Source organism: Lepisma saccharinum, chromosome 9 (assembly GCF_977018435.1).
Source record: "Lepisma saccharinum chromosome 9, izLepSacc3.1, whole genome shotgun sequence".
Classification (NCBI taxonomy): Eukaryota; Metazoa; Arthropoda; class Insecta; order Zygentoma; family Lepismatidae; genus Lepisma; species Lepisma saccharinum.
In genome coordinates, this window is record NC_139237.1 from 84,976,269 (window position 1) to 84,991,796 (window position 15,528).

General features: G+C 42.3%; 1 pseudogene across 2 annotated transcripts in view; it reads left to right on the top strand.

Moving 5' to 3' along the window:
* The window catches only part of LOC145992214 (glucose dehydrogenase [FAD, quinone] pseudogene), a 34,567-nt pseudogene extending 24,458 nt beyond the window's left edge, over nucleotides 1-10,109 (top strand). For both annotated transcript variants that reach the window (XR_014442153.1, XR_014442152.1), the window contains exon 2: nucleotides 3,929-10,109. The product of XR_014442153.1 is annotated as a glucose dehydrogenase [FAD, quinone] pseudogene, transcript variant X2 (transcript). The remainder of the gene's footprint in view (nucleotides 1-3,928) is intronic.
* The last annotated feature ends 5,419 nt before the right edge of the window (nucleotides 10,110-15,528 follow it).

Sequence of the window (15,528 nt, forward strand, 5' to 3'; positions counted from 1 at the left end):
CTACGCAACCAACTCTGTGAAAGCAATTAGTGTTGCCCACGGGACGAGACGGGACAGGCTTTTAAAAATTCGAGACGAGACGAGATTGACCATGTGTCATGAGACAAACGAATATTTTCGAGACGAGACAGCATTTCCACGAGACGAGAAAGGCCAAAGTCTCGTCTCGTGGGCAACACTAAAAGCAATCAAAACACGTTGTTTCAGTTCGTGAGATGTGTCCTATATTGCCTTCAAGATACAATTAAAAACTTGACTGGAGAAATGACGGTCTTACATCCACAACACACGCTGCCATCCAAAAAGAAAAAAAACGACCATTTTTGAGGTATTAACGACCATTGCACAGTTAACCTATGTAATTTTATAATTCAGTTCTTCAAGATCTATGTATTTATTTACTTAAACTTTCAGATACGGTACTGAAAGACCATTTTATACTGAAACTGTAGCAACAAAAAACAACAACACAAGACAATACCAGATAGCACAGAAAACATTTAGTTCCATGTACATGCTTAAAGATTGTCAAGAACTGCGTTCCGACAAGAAAATGTACATGTTTGCAGGCAGGTTATTGTATAAATGGGGAAGCCTATAGAAAAGATATCCGTATAGACGGTAGAGCCTTGAAGTGGAATTGTGAAAGAGTTTTACGTTCCGGGTTGGGTGATTTGGTACCCGTAGATGAAATTTATTGATTACGAATTCGGTTTTAATTTTTCCATTGATGATTGTATGCAAAAACTGCATGTCCGCTAGACGAGTGTGTGGTTACTGGATATTGAAATTATACATGATATCTGTTTGATGGAGGTGTCTGAGAGAAAATGTTCTATGGCGAGCACTGGCGAGGGAAAAGCTGAGGACAGAATCAATACTGGAAAGATTCGTTTTAAGCCCGGTATCCACTTGTTGCAAACCAGCGTATCGTATCCCCGTCCCGTATCAATCATTGATACGATACGGACCCCGATTTGTCGCGTATCATCACTGCGTTCCGTATCATCCACCCTGTGGCATGATTGATACAGGAGTGCGATACGGTTAACAGTCTGGTCTCAAACGACGATGAGTACACCGCAGCAAGTGGCAGCAGCCGCATATATTTTCATTAATTATGTTTTATCGAAAAATAAAAAAAACGCAAATCACCAGATTGGTGGATGACAAACATGTACGCGAACCGTGAACGGTATAATGGAAGCAGCTTAATGGCAGACATGCTGTTCCAGCAGACCAGCGGATTATACAAAAACTTTACTTTATATCAATATATGCAATAGATAATAGAGGATAATAAAGGAAATATTGACAATGGGACGTACTGTCATTCACAGAGCTCACTATACACTGAAGGATGACGCAACGAGGCAACGGAACGCGCGCATGCCCGTCCACACTGCCCCTCCCCCGCGTATCGTATCCTTCCTTTGATGTGACGGGGGGAAAACCGCCAAATGAGCGATCGGATCCGTTGCGCATCTTTTCTCACATTTTGAAACGGAGCGTTGCAAGATTTTTCGAATAAATTGATACGGAACGGGGATACGTTACGCTGGTTTGCAACAAGTGGCTTTAGAAAAAATGGTCCACATGCGAGAGCAGTATTCAAGAATAGGGAAAATATAGGATTTTAAAAATATGCTAATTAATAATTGCTTTTTGGATTTCGGTGAACATGTACAGAAGGCCAAGGAGACGCATAGCACTGTAATTTATAATAACTATCTACCATTTGATAGCCGCGGTGGCTCAGTCGGTAACGCGTCTGACTACCATGCTAAAGGTCCCGGGTTCGATCCCCGGCCGGTTCAAATCCGGGAACTTTTCTAACGTTGGAAGCGGCCCCGGCGTCCACCCAGCGTCGAATAACATGGGTACCCGGGGGGAAACCCTGGGGGGTAAAGGCGGTCAAGGGCGTGGTGTTGATCACAACACCCTCACTCACGACCGGATCAAGAAAGTGTGGGGCGTTACCCCCCACACCCCCTATACGTCTTCATGGCGTGGTTCTAAGCACAGGGGAACACTTTACCTTTTTTTTACCATTTGATGCGTAACATATTCAAATTAAAACGGGTTAGGTTCCGTTTTTTGTACAGTGTAATCCTGTGAATTGTGAGGAAACTTCTAAAGGTATGTGGCGTTTGTCCCGTACAACATGACGGGGCAAATAGCCCAAGGACGAACGCACCCAGAATGTTAATTCCAATCAACCAAGGAATATAAAGATGCAGGAATCCCTAAGCATTCACAGAGCACAAAGTCTTGCACTACAGCTTTTCCTCCATCTCTGATGTTTTATTATTGAGTCCACGCACAACTTTTACGTCTTCGAGAAAGCCACTTGGAGCAGGTTGCAAATCTACAACATGTGCCCATCGCACTAATCGGCCGGCTTTCCTTCCGCGGTCCCGAAGTAGAACCACTCGGGTACTCGCTGTTACATAATTACTCGTTTCGTGTACAGTTCGCACGGCCGAGACGTAAGCGAAACGTGATCATAAAACAATGACCGCCATCATGGACTCCTTGTCTGACCTCCAGGGGACAAGATATACAGCTCGGAAGAATTTACGCTGAGATTTCCCGTAATTTCCCCTCCTTATGTAATGTATTTAGCAAGAACCATTGCTACGTCACGAACTAGTCACATCGGTCGCTGGGATGTTGTAAGAAAGGTCACTATTGCCCGGACCGAAATGCCATCTACGTGTTATGAACATCCATTGTGTCAGCAGTGTACAAAACGTATTATTACCTACACTTACAACACATTTATTCCAAAATCCGGTTTGGCCGAAACTATTCTCAGTAAATTTCAATATTCAACACAACACATAAGCGATTCCACGTGATAGAATGTTGATTCCATGATGATCTAGGGTTAACGTTGAGCACATGTGGCTCGGTATCACACTTCAAAATGTAGATTCTGTCCCATTTAACCTATTTGTTCATAAAGGAGACACACCAGTATGGGAAGATCATGGGTACACAATTCTCAGAAATTTGGAATTCCAAATACTGTCAGTCAATATATTTTTTCTCCTAAACTGCGGGCAGTCGATTTTCTGGGAAGGGTGTGGTTCACCCTGATCCCCCTATATAACATCGCCACTGCAGATCATTGTTTACTAATATGTGAAAATCTCCGAAGAGTTAGAAGTTACTGTAGATTTTACAATATTATACCGTTCAAGTATATATATATATATATATATATATATATAAATATATTTTTACAAACTGAATCAATAAATTATATTAATTAGGTTTCCTACGTAATGGTCGCTAATACTTTAATAACGACCATGCTGATTCTTGTTTGGATAGTTAAATGATAGCGGAAATTCACTATCTTCGACCGTCTCTTTTTCAATCAGCATTTTACACTGTAAACTTCCTTCTTAAAGCATTGTTTAAAGTATCCATAAAACTACGTACTACCAAACTCTCTAGCCTTGTTAATTAAACCCGAAGGTTTATGGCTGCAGCAACAGAAGTATTCCATCTGACCCTATCCTGGGCAAGATCAATCCAATCTTTTCCATCACTACCGATTTCCTTTAAGCCCATCTCAACGTTATCCATCCATCTTAGTCTCGGCCTTCCTACCATCTTACCATCAGGTTTTCCAACAAGAATCCTGTGAACTACTCTTTCCTCTCCCATTCGTTCCGCATGACCTGAACATGTTGAGAATATCCTCTTGAGTTAACGACCAAGTGAGTTTTTGAGAATATTCCGAGCTTTGAACACCTAAACTCATTCTCGTCTGTAACAAAAGCCTTCAGAGGTAAGGATTGTTTTCTCTCGAAAGGTATTTCTCCAAAATTCACCCGAGAGAACTTTACTATGCTAAGGATGCTGGGACATCTTCAAGACGAACCTAATTTTTTTTTTTTTTTTTTTTTACTTGCAGATAGGCGGACCAAATAGCTAGCAATGGAAGGGCTTAAGGGACTCCTGCCGCTATGCCTGCTGGTGGTGAGCGTAACCTTCACGTCTGCAGCCAACATGACGTTCACAGAGGCGATGCTCCGCTTCTGGAGAAAAGCTGGCCACGTCTGGAACGAATCTCCTACGGACCCCTGGACACTGCTGCCGGAGTACGACTTCATCATCGTCGGGGCGGGAACGGCGGGGTGCGTCCTGGCGAACCGCCTCACGGAAGTCGACGACTGGAAGGTGTTGCTCATCGAGGCTGGGAGGAACGAGAACTTCGTCATGGACATCCCCATGCTTGCTCCGGTCCTCCAGCTGTCCGACGCCAACTGGAAGTACATGACGGAGCCTCAACCCTCGGCCTGCCTGGGGATGAAGGGCAACAGGTGCCACTGGCCGAGGGGTAAGGTGCTGGGAGGTAGCAGCGTGCTCAACTTCATGATCTTCACGAGAGGGAACAAGCTGGACTACGACCACTGGGAGGAGATGGGAAATCCCGGCTGGGGGTACGACGATGTCCTCCCCTACTTCAAGAAATCCGAAGACATCACGATACCCCAGTACCAGAAGTCTCGGTACCATTCGACGGGCGGGTACTTGGCTGTCTCGTACACCCCCTGGCGCACCCCACTGAGCAAGGCGTTCCTGCAGGCCGGGGTCGAGAAGGGATACAACCTCACCGACTACAACGGCAAGACGCAGACCGGCTTCAACTACATCCAGACGACCACGAAACGAGGCAGCCGCTGGAGTTCCGCAAGAGCGTTCCTCAACCCCATCCGCGACAGGACCAACCTCCACGTCATAAAGAGATCCATGGTGACCAAGATCCTCATCAACCCCATGTCGAAGCAGGCGTACGGCGTCCAGGTGCTGAGAAACGGGAGGAAGGAGACCATCCGCGCGCGGAGGGAGGTGATCTTGTCGGCGGGCGCAATCAACTCTCCTCAGCTGCTCATGCTGTCGGGCGTGGGTCCCAAGCGGCACCTGCGGTCGCTGAACATAAACGTCATCCAGGACCTCAAAGTCGGTCACAACCTGATGGACCACATCGCCCTCGGGGGTATGGCCTTCTTGATCAACTCCTCCGTGGCGCTGAAGGAAGACAAGCTGATGAACGAGCTGTCCTACGCGACCGAGTACTTCACCGAGGGCGGAGGCCCGTTGTCAGTAGCCGGGGCATGCGAAGCGCTGGCGTTCGTCAACACAAAGTACGCCAACAAATCCATCGACTTCCCCGACATAGAACTCCTTTTCATAGCAGCCTCGCTGAACACGATGCCCATGACCAAAGCTACATTCAACCTCCAGGACAACGTGTACAACACAGTGTACGAACCCATAAAGGGCCACGACTCCTGGATGATATTCCCAATGCTGATGCGTCCAAAGAGTAAAGGGTTGATAAAGCTTCGCGACAACAACCCCTTACACAAACCCCTCATTTACCACAACTACTTGACCGAGAAAGAAGACATGGACGTCCTCGTCGAAGGCATCAAAATGGCCGTGGAGATAAGCAAAACGAAAGCCTTCAAGAGGTACGGTTCCCGCCTGCACGACATCCCCATCCCGGGCTGCAGCCACCTGGCGTTCGCGTCGGACGAGTACTGGAGGTGCGCCGCCAAAATGCTCACCTTCACCATCTACCACTACTCCGGCACCTGCAAGATGGGACCCTCCACGGATCCCGACGCGGTGGTCGATCCCGAGCTGAAGGTGCACGGGATCAAAGGTTTGAGGGTAATCGACGCGTCCATCATGCCCATGATACCTACCGCACACACGAACGCGCCCACCTTCATGATAGCAGAGAAAGGCGCCGACTTAATAAAGAGATCGTGGAACAATCTCTAACCGGGATAAACTTTTGTCCCTTCTCAGCTCAACATAGTCTCAAAATGTTCCGTCGTATATGAACCCTTCTCTTTTGCAATTGAAGGTGTTTCTTGTAAAACAGACGTGACGTAACATGACCAAAGTTGGTTTGGCATATCAGTTCAACTATGAAATGACCAAAAAGAATCATTTTAAAATATCGGCCAATATCTAGCTCGTACTATTGACTCCTATTCATGAAAAGACCCTCAAATATCTAGTTTACATTCGCACCTGATGCTCCATACATCAATGATACGAGGGCTATATTTTTTCAACCTCCGATAGGGCATGAAATCATAACCACAGTGAATAGCAAAATGGATTTATTGACAAAAAGTTACGTACACGTATAATCTACTTTTCAACGTAATCACCAAGAAGATTCAGACATTTATCGAACCGATGCACCAGCTTTCCAATACCCTCTGCAAAGAAAAGTGCCGTCTGTTGAGCCAGGTCTGCCGAAGCTCCGAATTGGTGTGGAAGCACCGTCCTCCCAATCACTTCTTCATCGCCCGGAAAAGATGGGAAGTCACGGCGCCAGGTCTGGGATGTAGGGAGGGTGATAAAACACTTCCCAGTGGATTCGTTGAAGAAGGTGTTGGGTTGATGCGGTCGGGCATTATCACGAAGCAAAATAATGCCCGAAGACAGCATGCTTCTCCGGCACACAGCTCATTCGACGGTGAATTTCCGCTGCATTGTGCCCCTCTGCCTGTAGAAATCGTATCACACTCGCACCTCGCACTTGGCGGGAGAGTCGATTGTAACAGACATCTCTACGCGCCCGTCGCTCAGCTTCAACTGAAGCGTTGGCCTTGGCAGTGGTAGAGGTATAACTTGACAAGTTTAAAAACAAGACGCTGCAATCCATTGTTTGCGCACCTCACATCACATTTCCCCACTCCATTGGCTGCGGCGACGTTCATTCGCAGTGTTGCAAACTGGAGGGAGCTGAATCCTCTGAGAATTTTCAACGAAATTTGAATGTGAAAGGCATGAATTAGTATCCCGTCACCTACGCTACCTATTGATTGCGCTAAATTCTAAATACATTTTGATATTTTCCCTTTAAACCTTAAATGAATTAAGTTATATCAATGATATTTCTTACCAGCATAAGAAATGTATGAAATAAAACGATAGAAAAATGAAAAATATATAAACGATAGAACTGAGCTCACCTTCTAAATGTTTTCCAGTTCTCCTTCTTCAGCTTCACTCTCCTACTCATCCGAGTCTGTGTCTACCGATGAATCTGTGTCCGTGTCTGAATCGGCTTCACCAAGTCTAATTATCAGTTCATGTACACGCTCGTCCATAAGTCCATCTCTTTCAAAGTAAGAATCTTGCAGCCAAGAGTAAAGAGCATGAACATTTCAATGCTTTAGAAAAGAACACAGGCAAGCGTGTTATCAGATTGCCTTCTCGTGGTGATTATTGTACGATAAACAAACGAACCACCACCCCACTCGGTTTAAAAAAAGAAAAACTGGACACTGCTCGATGTCGCATTCAGAAAACGAAGTCATTCGCCCTGTAGTCTATCTTAGTTATAAACCTTAACGCACGTGCGTAATACTACAGTTTACGATCGGCGCACCGCACGCATTTTCAAAGGCCGGATTAAACAAAATGAACTACTGATATAATAGGAGCCTGCATGCACCGTCACGCTAAACAGTGAAATTGTTTGTCATATTTGTTTTAGCTTAATTTTGCTGAGTTGGCACCATTGGTACTCTCAACGCCAGACCAGTGAGTAGAAGAGTGGTGGGGAGGATGACGTAATACGAAGTGCTCCGCAGCGATCTGCGCATATCGGGACTTAACTTGTCAGGCTATAGTGGAACGGGGGGGGGGGGGGCGAATCACACTGCGCGACGTACCCGCTTCCTAGCGCTTCACGGGCCTACTGGCGGCACCATCGGAGGTTGAAAAAAAATTTGCCCTCGTAAATTTAAGTAGATTATGCAATTGTAAAAATTTCCAATGCAAGAAAATCCATTGTAAGTCCCAGAATTTTGCTGCACAATGTAACTACCGCAACAGCACAGGCATTAATGCAAAACCTAAAATAATACAGCAAAATTTCCAGTGTTTTCAAAGCCAGTGGTCGATTCTTGTATTTTTTTTTACTGGCAGTATCAAAGCTATATCGTAATCATCGTCCCACATATAAACTTTTGTCTTTCAGTAACTGTCGAAAATCAACAGTAATTCTGCGTCAACATTCTGCATAAAAATGTGCTTTCATAATAACAATTCTCACAAGCCGTAGAGTTCAATTCTTATACAGAATTCTCATATACCCATCGTGCAGTCTGGGTTCATCAGAATAAACTTAGGTTGTTACAAAATGCTATTTATATCTTACCTTTAGAACACCTCCTTGAGAGGTAAAATAGTTTAGAATAAAGAATGTGCAATATAAAATCTTCATGTTCAATACAAGAGTTCGTCATACAATTAATAATGGTGATTCTGAGGTATTGTAAACGACAGGGAAGACAATAGACACACATCGTGTATCACATAAGTGTACGTAATCGATGGTTTCCTAGTTAAGCATATTACAGAAGTTCTCTTCATTACTACAAAGCAGTGCTACATTAGTCATACGGCTATGAACCATCAGGAGTCCATGTGTGAAGACAAACTGTACTAGTGTATTGAATAGGATATTTGTCATACCAGCACTTGTGTTAGTGAATATGGAAACTGTAGTACTTCATATACTCCAGAGAAGATTTCAAATCCGTTCTGAGTGCATGGTAGTGCAAGAGCAATTACGCTTTAGTTCATGTGAATTAATTCTACTAGTTAATGTTGGAGCGAAAAATTTTGAATGACACTGTGTATGTTTGTGTGAAGGAGTTCGTTCTAAAGCTGTGAAATTCCAATGAGAAAGGTGGACTCACAATGTTGGAATCATTTGTAGAAATCGTAAGTACTGTGATGTGTTTTCATTCTTGGTAAACAATTCTAGTGTGTCTCAAACTTGAAAGTCAGCATGGAAGTAAATGGAGTACTTCCCTCTCTCTCTAATACATGAGTTTTGCCAATAGCTCTGTCCTTCTCTACCACCGCTGCGTTGCGAGATGTTACAAAATTTACAAAATGTAAAAGTCGAAAATTTCAAATAATGAAATCATTATCATGTAGAGTTTTTTATGCTCTATTTACTGACGGCATTATAACCTGTCATAAATTCATGTGATCTGAATTTTTCATAATTATGCAATTTTGCAAAACGCGTAACTTTTTTCTAGTAAATACTTCAAAATCCATAAATATCAAACCGCTTGAACAACTTCGCCAGTTTCTTTTCTACGAGATCTATGATGTTTGTAGATATGATATTCTTCGTCTGAGTGAATTAATTTGCTTACGAGGAGAGTTATATATATATATATATATACCTTGCATATTTTGTATAAATCATCAGACCGTAACACGAAAAAGTTGGTTAGCGAGAAACTTTTCGGTTTGTCGCGATACACATGCAAACCAAGCAAGAAAAGTGTTGACCATTGTTTGAAGTTATTTTTAGAATGCGTTGTTTCTCCACAGCACCGTTATTTATTCCGCAATCGTAGTTTGTTTATGCGGGCTGTCTCGCGTATCAAATTCATTGCGCGCCACCAAGGTTACAATTCAGTTCCAGGCATTTGCCCCGGTTCGTAGGAAGTCCAGTGTGCTTTATTTTCCGTAAAAAATGTATCTTAATGTTTGTTCTTGCATTTATTTAATTCTGTTTATGTAAAGGATACAACATTCAACGAAAGAAGTAACAATAGTTGCGTGTATTACACATATAATGCAAATGTAAAATGGTAAATAGTTACGTCGAAATATAAACATTTACATGCAAATCTTGAGGTAACTATAGTTTTTTTTTCCAAAATGCATCAAATACATAGATTTTGATGATTTCCTATACGATATTAAGGAAGTAAATTTGTCGCAATCATTAGCGATTAACAGCGTCTCGATGCGACTCCGTTTGTTGATCTGGCAACGCCGCGCTCCATTTAACCCATACTGACGTTTAAGGTTGAGACGCTCTATAGTGTGTGATTTTTTAAGAAAAATATATTTCAACTCATTTCAACTGTTACCAGGTTCTGAATGAATTCTTAGACAATTCATTCTACTTTAAATTATTTTGAAAATATTTCTGGTTATGAAGGATAAAGCAGTTTTATCCGTGTTGGTATTTGCTCATTGTCATGCACTGTACGGAATGTTAGTAATACAATAATTTTCAAATGTCAGATTGAAGTTTAATTTTGCACCCGAAATTGCAAGGGACCTTGGATTCTTACAACAAAGTTAAAAAAAACTTTAAAAAACATTTGCAACCATTGTGAGATTTGTCAATGTCGTTTTCAAAACAACATACCAAGTGGTAAAAAATGTTCAAGAAATGTCTTTGAAAAGTTGATTTTTTTGCAGCAGTAAAAACAGAGGCACAAATTCGCACGCAATTTACTTCTGTAGCCTCGGTGGACTAGTGCGTTGAGTGGTCGACTAACGATCTCAGCACAGTGGGTTCCGGGTTCGAGACCCGGGTTCCATAACGAGTGTTCCCTTCATCAATTTCATCTTATCTTTATTCATCCTTATCTTCACCATTAATTAGCCATTATGGTCATCGAGAAGAACAACTTTCACCTTATCATCATGTGAACTGTGCTGAGTTGTACTTTGAGTTGTTTAACGTAATTCATCTATCCATTCTGAGTTAATAGCGGCGATGAGGATGAGAGATGATGAGATGAAATTGAGGAAAGAACAAGCGCAATGAAATACACACCCAAGTCAGGTCTCCAACCCAGAATCTTCGGCGAGTTCGGCACTTTGTGTGTAACTTGATCTGTTCATAATGTTTCATGGTTACCGAAACAGTGGCATAATGCAGCTCCCAATGGAAACAAAACCCGTGGGGTTAAAGTCCTTGAAGATGGGAGTAAAGTTAGCTCTTCAAAGGGTCGACGCCCTGAGGCAGTCTCTTCAGTGTTCGCCGCCAGGAAATGTTAAAGACGTACCATAAAATGATATGTTTTTCACTTACACAGTTCTAAGCCTATTTTTTATTGTGTAGAAAATACCATTTGGTAACTAACGACTTCCTAGATGAATAACATAAACAGGTCAACCTTCAAGCGGCAGCCCTCTCTACATAATGAACCGTTTGCCCTTCAAAGCGACAATTTCAGCCAATTCTAACACCCAGAAATGTGAAGAATCAACAATGCTTAATGGTTGTTGTTGTGGATGTTTTTGCAGCATAGAAACTGACATATCATTTTCTGGACAAATGCCACTGAAATGGTAACTTCTAATGGCGTCACAATTTTTTAAAAAGTTCAACCAAACAAATGTCAAAGTGCGAAATAACTATAATTCATCGACCTTGTAATGTTTTCTTGCGGAATACCATGATTAATATGAAAAGTGATCTCTCTCTCTCTCTCTCTCTCTCATCCTCCTCCTTTTCCTCATTCCTTTCTATCTTTGTCCTTCATTATTCACTCTCCCTCACCCTCTTTTCATGCCTTCCTCTATTTCTATTTTTCTTCCTTTTCCTTTCCCTTTCTTTCTTGAATTCCTCCTGTTCTTTCCTTTCTATCTTAATGTCTATCCTTATTTTTCACTTCTCTCTCTCTCCTCCTTTTCCTTTCTTTTCTTTGTCTTTTTTCCTTTTTTACTCTCTCTCTCTCTCTATTTTGTCATTCCTTATCCCCTTCTTTTCTTCATTTTCCTCACTCTCTCATTCCGAATTTTTCTCTCTTTTCTATCTTAATGTATTTAATTTTTCACTCTTCTTCTTCTCTATCGTTTTCCTGTCTCTAACTCTCTCTTCTGACCTAACGTCTCTCTTTTTCAATCTTCACTCTCTCAATCTCTCTCTCTTACTTTTTCCTCACTCTCTCTTTGTATACCTTTCTCTCTCCCCTCATTTTTCTCTCTTTTCTAGCTTAATGTGTCTTTCCATTGTCTCTCTCTCTCTCTCTTTTCTACTTCTCTATCTCTCGCTTCTTCATTTCTCCCTTTCTCTCAGTCATCTCAACATCATTCCGACACTACTCACATACACTGTGCATGCCTGTGTGCGTGTGCTCACGTATACGTGGGGTAGGGAAGAGGTCAGTGCTCTCTCCTCAGTCTGGAGTGTTCCCGATTCGATTTCCAGTTGGCAATCATCCAAAACCCTCGAGAATGCACTCAACTTGTCTACTGGAGTCCTACGACTAGCATCGCATTACCCGCAGATGCTAAAGATCTCATGATCAAAAACTGGTTGCGGGCAGTTCCGATGTTGACAACAATGAATCAGCGTTACCACGGCGTCATCTAGGAGGCCCTATAGACCTTACAAATACCACACACCGAAAGGAATATTGAACAGAAGACTGGTAGAAATGTTTTTGGCTGTCTCCAAGGAAGAGCACGACCATGGGTACATGCCACATGGGAACGGCTGAAGTTTCGGGAACTTGCTTCCAATAAACTTGCTGCTTCGAGAGCTAATCTTCTTCCCTCCCGTACGAATCCGCCGTCTGGCTTCCGGCCAGAGTTTATTGATATTTTTCCAGGCCTGTCTGTGGACGGTAAAGTATGTAAAGAACATAGCAGGCAGCATGGACGACCCATGATGCAAGAAAACTACACGAAACAACCTAGCAACAAAAACCTTGAACGGAACTCTTACGGGGATGGCCTCTCAAGAAGTGCAATGGTTCTCAACGGACAGAATGTATCCAAGAACACAGAGGCAACTTCCGTGGCGGTGTGGTTAAGGCATTCGAAATAAGCCCAGCCTACTTCGTTGCACAGTTTGACACTAGGTGTACTGCAGATTCATCCCAGTGCCAGGCTGGTGCATTAAGTTTACTTTACTTCGTCTTTCTGCCACTCTGGCTAATCACAAAGATGGGAATGAGCGAGGATATGATGACATTGATGAAGGTATATTTACAATGAATGCCCATACGGGATTCGAACCCGGGATCACTGGCGTCGTAAAGTGCTGTGCGAACCACTACCCCCATGGAGCTCGACCCTGGTGCAAGGAATTTGCCCAGTACAAAGTATCGCAAGAATAGCGATGTTCAAGTTCAGAAAATTCAGCAAATGCCTGCCTGCTGCTTTCAAAGTGCATCTGATTGGTTAGCACGTACCATGTGATCATGCACCACACTGTAACGTAGTATCCCTTCATTAATATCATTCCCATTTATTAATTGAATGAATTAGGTTACGTCGGTTTTCTTTAACTTAAGGCTAATCGTGACGATCCATTCATCCTCATCGCCATTATTCAGAAGTGGCAAAAAAGCAAAGTAAAATAAGTAGTTGTATTTACGGTACGGACAGTGCCGGAAAGTATGAACCCCCCTCAAGCAGATTTGGCTATACTTAAAACCAGCTCAACATGATCATATGAGCTTTTTGCTCTAGTGTGGAACCCTGCCTAATCCAAGATTTTTGTAAAAAATGCCCTCAAACTTTTTCGGAAAGTATGAACCCCCTCAGATTGATTTGTTTACACTTACAAAAGGCACTTCTGTCAGATTGTTGTCCATAAACTTGTCAAAAATATGCCCCTCTTGATATTTTTTTTGGCCACACATAAAAGTAGGCCACCCACACCCATACACACATATTTACTTCCGGTCCACTTCCGGTTTAAATTCAATTGGCCACCAGGCTCAACTTGTATTTCTAGTATTAAGATAATGTAATTCTTCTAGAATTGCTCCGTGACTCTCTCATTTCTTACATCATAAACATATGATTTTTCACCTATGAGAATAACACTACAAATGGTGTCATCAGGTAATGCCTCGTGGAATTCACAGATAATTTTAATGTTTGTCCTGTCATTCACCACAACTTGTTTCCTTTTTGAAGTGTTGATTACAAACATGGGTCTCTGTGCTTTGAATTCATCTGGTGTGTAATACATGTCAGTATTGCCAATTGTAGAAAATTTGCCTGTTTTAGAGATTTGATAAGCAACAACAACAGGGCCATCTATGTGCAAATGTCTGAACTCGGTGAACACTTGGGAACAAGTCAATTTTTTTCAATATGTCAATATTTTTAACTCTTTTTGCCAGTAATAGGGAATGGTAGTAAGCATTAGACAAAGTACTTTGGAGCCGAATATGACTTTCTTAAGACGTCGTATATTGCTAAAATATCTTTAATTCACATATTTCTCATACCGCAGTATCTTGTTCTATTAGGCCTCTTCAAGAAAATTGCCAATTAGTGAAAATTAATTGAGCACAACAGCAAAAGAGGTGCTAATAGGGCAAGCATACAAGGATATGGGGAATGACATCGAATTGAAACTGGGATATTTTGCATTTTTTTATACAAAATCTGATATTTGTTACATCCAGCTTGTTTGTTGTAATCTATTCATATTTAGAGTCAATATACATGGCATTAGGTCAGTGCCTTCTGGGACATGCATGTTTGTGCAAGTATTTGTACTAGGTCAGTGCCTCTGAAGGCCGCGGAGTTGTGGGATCAATATTCGGGGCAGTTCCTCAGATTTCCGCGCGGCGCGGCGCTAGTAGCACCGAGGTGTGTGGGATCAATGCTTGGAGCAGGCAGTTCTATTTACCTTCAGCAGTTCTTATTAGCAAAGCTCCTGCAGTTTTATTAGCAGTCTGATCGATTAGTTCCAAACAATTCCACCGCCGCGCTGGGGCATAGCGGCGCTGTGGTATGGATTGCATGTACGCTCAGCAGAAAAACGGGATGTACGCTCAGAAGAAAAATGCTTCAGCAAAAAAATATGAGAAGAGCTCATGTTTCTGAATGCACCCCCAACCCCATACCCACCCACCCACATCCATACATATTTACTTCCCGGTCCACTTCTATTGCATCATGTTGTGCAATATTAATTGATTAAATGGTTATGACATAATGTGATGATGTGGTGTTTTCTGATTGGTTTAAATAAGCAGTGTTTCTATTGGCTCTGTAAATCTATATAAGCCAGGGCACAGTGCAGATTCTTCACCATTGCTGGATCGGCAGTGGAACCCACATCGCGGGGGATAGAACCTGAACAGGCTCCACCAAAGTATAGGAGACTTGAAGCATATAATTTGGCGGAATAACCCAAGTAAGGTCATAGAGACAATATACACTGATGCAATAAAAGCCAATTTTTGGCAGGGGGGCCAAAGTGGTTCCTAAATACAAAATCTCAAGAACTAATTGACATAGAGCTATGCAGTTTTTTTGTCTGCACTGAACCCAACTGATATTTTTATCCAGCATAGAGTTTTGATTTGAATCCCAAGAAATTGTATATAAATACCAAAGCCAAAAATATTAAGTGTATACACACATACACACATACAAAGCACAGTGCTGAACCCAACTGATATTTTTATCCAGCATAGAATTTTGATTTGAAACCCAGGAAATTGTATATAATAAACAACAACAAAAATGCCAAGTCAAAAATATTGTAATCAATGCAATAAGAATATATCCAGCCCCAATTGGGCCAAGCACCAAAAGATTTGTAACCCAGACAAATACAGAACTCCCACAAAAATTTGCCCCAAATGCAATAGAAAATACAGCATGCAATACTTCACATATACACATAAAGATACTTGCTCTGCACAGTCATCAACACAACCATCCACATCTGGT